The 7,050-nt window shown below is 32.2% G+C and overlaps 1 pseudogene; it reads right to left on the bottom strand.

The window, feature by feature from the left end:
• Positions 1 to 577: 577 nt before the first annotated feature.
• LOC127094436 (uncharacterized) lies at positions 578 to 6,358 on the bottom strand (annotated as a pseudogene).
• Between the last annotated feature and the right edge of the window lie 692 nt (positions 6,359 to 7,050).

Raw genomic sequence — 7,050 nt, 5'->3', positions numbered from 1 at the left:
AAACATTCCATTGTTAATGTTATGGATAAACATTCCATTTATCATTGAGATTTTGGACATAAGAAATAAAAATATATTTATTTAGTAATGGATGAAATTTTCCAATCTGTTAGTAATTTGAGGTATAAAAGCGCAAATATTAACCTTCATAATAAATGATTATTTAACCAAAATACATAAACCATGTAAAAGAAATATCAGAACCTCATTTGTTTTAAAATATAGTAATGAATACTACCAAATGTTGAAATTAATTGCAATTGATATAGTAAGGTTTAATGCAACAAAAGATATTGAAACAAAAGGTTCACAATTTTAGTTAAAATTGTGAGAAATAAGTCCAGCAACAAAAATGATTTAACTTCGTACAATTCTTTAGTCCTTAAAAAACTGGGTTTATACAAAACCTGCCCGCAACCTTTTAGGAAGTGATGATTCATTACCCTGTAAAAAACAATTACATCCATATAAACAAATGTTAAAACATAATGTATATTTTATACAACTCATTCAATAAAATTCTAATAATAAACAACGACATTTCTTGATATAATATAACTAATGAAAAACTTACGTTCTATAAGTTTTCAAAAACTTCTTTGAACACGACGTTTGTTGTAGAATTCAATGGATGGTTATCCTTGTCATGGATTAATATCTTAAGCCCTTTTTTGCTTTTGACCCTTGATATTGCAACATATAGTTGATCATGACTAAATACACTTCTAGGCAAATACAATCCAACATAATCCAATGACTGACCTTGAGATTTGTTAATTTTCATAGCATAACATATAGTTATGGGAAATTGCCTTCTAGTCATTTTGAATGGCCACGGAGATTGTGTTGGAGTCATATCCATTCTTGGAATATAGATAACCCCTCCAATATTCTTTCCAGATATAATCTTTGCCTCGATAACGTGGTTTGCCAATCTTGTAACTATAAGCCTTGTTCCATTGCAGAGACCTTCAGGTTGATCAATGTTTCGAAGCAACATAATAGGGGTCCCAATCTTCAATTTAATCTTGTGGTTAGGTAGACCGGAAGTTGTAAGTGTATTCAAAAATTCTGGGGTCAAAACATCAAAAGCTTCATTTCCTTCACCGTCAAAAGTGTCTACAGAATCTGAACTTAAATATTCCTTTTCTTCACCTTTGGGAAAATTTTTGAAATTTTATTATTATAAATCTATGTTAGTACATATAAATATATGAATGTATCTATAAATATGTTTACAATGGATAACGCATACCTGGTATGAATCCCAAAACGTATTGATTTATGATGTCAACCGTTTCAATTGTTCCTGCCAATATAGCTCTTGATTGCAAAAATTCTGGATTCTTGTAATTGTTAAGAAAATTCGGATATGTTTCACTAATAATGGCTTCTAGTGGATCATCATAGTTAGAAATTAAGAAATCATTTGGAATAGGAATATCCGTGTAACCATCGTTAGGTTCTTCCAATTTCCCATCGCCAACTTTTAGTATCCAATTAGAAAACAATTCTAATTCAGATGTACTTGAAGTATTGTCGGCTTGTTGGCGTCGCATGTTCTTTGTAAGCTTCAGCACAACACAATGATCCCAGATGTATGATGAATTTATTGTAGAATGTATTATATCTGAACGGCTGCCCCTTGGTACAATTGGTAATATTTGCCGAAAATCTCCACCAAATACAATTACTTTCCCTCCGAATAATTTGTCAGAACAATTGGAACGCCCCATTATGTCTTTAAGGGTTTTATCAAACGCTTCAAAACAAAATCTGTGTGCCATTGGAGCTTCATCCCAAATTATCAACTTTGCCATTTTTAGTATCTCTGCACGATCCCTACCTTTATCGATATTACATGTAGAAGACTCCATTGTAGGTATTGGAATCTTGAACATTGAATGAGTCGTTCGACCTCCTGGAAGTAGTAGTGAAGCTATGCCCGATGAAGCAACAGTTAAACAAATTTGTTTCTTTGATCTTATGTAGGAAGCTAGAGTTCTCCACATGTAGATTTTCCCTGTGCCACCGTATCCATACAAAAAAAATACGCCTCCTTGTTGATTGTTTACTGCTTCCATTATTCGCTTGAATACACCTCTTTGCTCATCTAATTTAAAAAAAATACATAGCAAACATGCAGTGAATAAATTAATTATACATTAAAAAAAATTGTAAGATAAAATCATACTTTAAAAGTTAACTTTATAAAATTATGACAAAACTTACAAACATTTAACATATTTACCTGTAAGATTTAAGAACAAATTATTGTATTCTTGCAATTGTTCGGCTGGATTGTAACTCCGCTCTTCGTATATGAGCTTATTTCCCAACTGCTCAACCACATATCCACTTGGATAAGGCATTCCAGCAAATTCCTTTAGACTTCGGCTCTTCCTTTGAAGATTTCGTTCAATCTCAATTAATGTTAAATTCATTATCTCTTCATCCGACAACCTCAAACCTTTATACAATAGTAATTATAAGTGTAAACTATAAAACAAATTTACTTTTAAGAATCAAACAAATAAATATAATAAAAATTCACAATATAGGAAAAATAATACCTCTATTGTTTGCAATTCGCTGTTGAGCATATAGTATTCCATCAGCTAAGAGATGACATGTTTTACTCCATACATGTCTTGGCCTGTTAATGTTGCCTGTTAATGCTGCCTGATAATAACATGTGAACAAATAGTAATCTCAAATATTGACCTGAACCCCAATGATTTGCCTCTTTAATAGCTGCAATGAATTCTCTATCATCGCCGATAAAACCCATAGCAAAACAGGCATCCCAGAAAGTATCATATTTTACGTTATTCACTGTTTTTATATCATTATAACTGTGGGGGCCTTTGACATGTGTGAGCATCAATCTAAGATAGTACAATTCACCAGTTGTTGGAGGAACCCATATAAGCCTACCAATTGTGTAACCTTTTTGACGGGGTTTCCATTCTCTTTTTTTCTTAACATAAACAAATTTTGAAACAAATTTGCTGTAAGTTAAATTTTGTGCTTCAGGATACTTGCAATTTGCTTCGAACCATGATGTAAACATTGATTCAGTTACACTTGGTTTTTCCAGAACTGTATTGATACGACCAAAATCAGTGTAATATACCGAATTTTGACCTTCACAATGAAAGTACAGTCTCTCAACAGCTGGTTTTCTACCATGGATTGGAAAGGAGAATATCCTTCAAGATGCTTCACTCGAGAAACGTACCTACAAATAATATAATGAAAGGCAATGGATTTAAAATTAATAGAATGATTATTGTAGACAGAATATATAAATTTTATTATAACACATATAGTCAAAACATTGTACATATAAAATTTTCTACACCATGCATGTAAAGAAAAATTGCACACTTTTAGTTGAAATAGATAAATTGCATGACATCATATTTCAAGTGATATATTAGAAACGTACCTACAATCAATATACTGTTTGATCTCATCAATATTCTGCGGCTGGTTGGAAGTTCCATCATCATTCGGTACAATGGCAGCGGTGATTCTGTCGTAACCTTTGTTGATGTACTTGAATAAGTACTTAATCGATGTACTTTGATTGCACCATTCCATGTTTATGCGAGCTTGGTACTTTGTCAACAACTTTGCATTGTATGGAACAACATTCCGGTTATCGACTTGAATTCCATTCTTAAGAACTGTATGTCCATTGTCCCTTCTTCTATATACCGGAAACCCATCTTGATCAACAATTGTTTCGGGCTGAAACTGTTTTGGAAAATATTTAGAACATTTTCCATCTTTCATGCACGGTGAAGATCGATTTGCAAATCCACACGGGCCATGAATCATGTGAGTTTTAACCAAATTATACAACTCTTCATTGGTATCTTGGTCAGGTATTTCAGCTGAAATAATGCGATCAATATCACTTGGAGTTGGATATTTGTTAGATGGATGGAGGAAAATTAAGATGTGAGCATGTGGTAATCCTCTCTTTTGAAACTCAATTGTATACATATCTATAAAAATAAATATATAAAATATATACAATAGTCAGCACACGAATGATAAATTTGAAAATAACAATACGATTAATTGAATATGGAATAAGTTACTCACATGCAAGAACTTTCCCCAATAGACTTTTCTTTGTGAGATCAGACAAAAGCTCATCAAATTTCATTTTAAAGACTCTTGAAATGATGTCAGGACGATCTGATGCTTTTAGATGAACAGAACCAAGCAAACGCTGAATTTCAGGCCAGTTGGGGTTACATGTGAATGTAATGAAAAGATCTGGATATCCGACATAGCTGCATATTGCCATTCCGTCAAAGTATAGTTGATCCATATATCTACGACTACCAACGTATGAAGAAGGTAGCATAACCCTCTTACCTGTGTTTGACCCGTGTGTTTCTCCATTTGAATTATATTCATTCAAATTGTGATACTTGCCAACCCTCAGTTTTGACTGATTCTTTCGAAGCCACCTAAGTCTTTCTGATTCCATCATTGTAAAACCATCTACCAAAAATTGTTGATAAAGTCTCCTTGATCGCAACAATGTTTGTGCTTCATTAGATCTTGATTGAATTCTAAAGGCCAGCCACTCTCTTATTGTAAGTCGATTTCGCTTTGTTGCTTCTTCCCAAGGAATATCTTTATTGTTCTGTTCTGACTGTGTTATGTCTGTGAAGTGGCGAATATTTGTCCCTTTATCACGGTGCCTCACATTAGGTCTATATCCATCCTCACCATATGGAAATAATAATGGGTACTGATATCCTAAATAACTGGTATGATACTCATCTATCCTTTGAAGTTCGCCACATTGTTTTTGCACTATAATGTCTCTTTTTTCTGCAGTGTCGACATCTCCAACAATTAAAGCAGCTACTTCGGATACAGTTGGTTGATTATATATCCTTCCATCATTTCTTCGTTCAGATATTAAACGAAGTTTTAAATCAGAAACACCTTCTTCACAAAGTCCGTCCCTTACCATGCGAAATGATTGTGCATGAACATTATGTTCATATAACATTTTTGATAGTTTTCTCACAATATTAACATCAACTCCACTTTTTGACCTATAATGAAAAGAGTTGAAACAGTTTATTGCAAGTTTCTTAAATAAATAAATTTAAAGTTTGGAAAATAATAGATATCTAACCTGAATCCATGCATTCTGTTTTCAATTTCATTCTCAGTGTCATAAACATATAGTTGTGCAAATCGTGGATTTTGACCTGGCATCGGTAACATGCTTCCTATTCGGTGACATGATTGACCTTGGATACAAAAATTGGGAGGGCATCTACCGTTGTTAAATCGATTGTCCACTTTCGCACCGGGATATGTAAATGCAAACATAACGTTGTACATTCGAATTTGTTGTTGGAAATTTTTTGATTCACATGATTCGTTGTCAAACAACAGATGTTGTAGAACTTTAGGAGCGGGTTTTAACAAAGGTAACTGAACTTTTCCTGATCCACAACACATGGAAAATTTAGGATTGGACGCATGACGACATTTGTTTTTCCTTTCCGAATACCACATATTTGCACCATAATATTGACATTCAATGACAGGATCCCCTATATCATAATACCCTCCTGATCATCAATAGTATTTAACTCATATGTTAAATGAGTTGTATTTCATAATAATAAAATATTATTTATAGTAAATCATTTTAAAATACCTGATGTAATTTCAAAAGTTTCCATAGCATTTGTTCCATTAGACATTTCATCTTCATCAAAACTTGAATTTGTTGCTGAACTGTAACCTTTTGACATAACATTTATTGTGTTAAGAATATTGTAATATTCTATGACATTTCATAAACAAATTAACTCAAATGAAAAATAATTAAGAATATACCGTCAGATTCATCATTCATATTATCGTCTCCACTATCAGATGCAAAAAGCTCATTGAGTTGCAATTCTGGTATTGGATCTTGGTTTGATGTTGTTGCAGCAAATGTATTGTCAAACCTCTTAGATAAGTTAACTCCTAATTTGGTAATGTTTCTGCTTGATATCCTTTTTGATCTGATATTATTATTGGTACTTGGCTTAGTCTTTAAGGACGAATGAAGTTGACGACTTACTTCAATGTTGGCTATACCACGACCGTCATTTAGTATGTTTGGCGAAAGTTCTGATAGTGGTATCCTCAAAGCTGTTGAGTCATTGCCGCGTCTTTTATCAAATGTACCGTTTTCTTTTAGAGCAGTTTTCAACCTCTTAGATTTCTTGTCATCAATAACACTCTTTCTATAAATTCTGGCTTTTGCAGCATTCTTCCTCCTCAAAATAGTTTTAAAATGTAATTCTTCATCTACCATTTTGAATATTTTCTATTATAGTACTCACTCATGCTCTATAATTCAAAATGATCATACATCTGAAAAAATTACACATATATAACAGATATTATATATCTTCATCATTATAAATAAAACAAAAGATATATAATTTTATAGTGAATAAAAATATCAAATGTTCACCTGATAAAAAACATAACTTACATTGTCATGGCTTTATTTGAATAAAGTTTTCTTACAACTTTTGCTCATTCAACATGATAAGTTCATTTCTTGAATTTGGAACAATACTTGAAATGCTAATATATAATATATAAGGTACATGTTAAGAATGGATCATTTCCATTATATATATATATATATATATATATATATTTGATACGAAAATTCGTCTGTTTCCTCCAAAATAATTGGCAATTACGTAACATGTGGATATGTGTAATATAGGGAAATGAAAAGTTTTTCATCAGCCTATGTATTAATATAGCCGTAAAACCTAAAGGGATTTCATTAGAGCATGTTTATCTATAGTTTTCCCAAGTTCCTACACATTTACCGATGTTGTTGTGTCAGAAGCATTTGGATATTTGAGATTTTCCAACGTTCTCTCATTTGCAATGTCCATAAAGAAACACACGCTCCTACAATTTAAGTGGTTCATATTTATTATTAAAAAAATTCAATTTGTCATTTAAAGAAAATCAAACAACGAT

The sequence above is a fragment of the Lathyrus oleraceus genome, chromosome 1 (genome assembly GCF_024323335.1).
Source record: "Lathyrus oleraceus cultivar Zhongwan6 chromosome 1, CAAS_Psat_ZW6_1.0, whole genome shotgun sequence".
Classification (NCBI taxonomy): domain Eukaryota; kingdom Viridiplantae; phylum Streptophyta; class Magnoliopsida; order Fabales; family Fabaceae; genus Lathyrus; species Lathyrus oleraceus.
The sequence above is the reverse complement of the archived record's forward strand: the minus strand, read 5'-3'. Positions and strand labels throughout refer to the sequence as shown.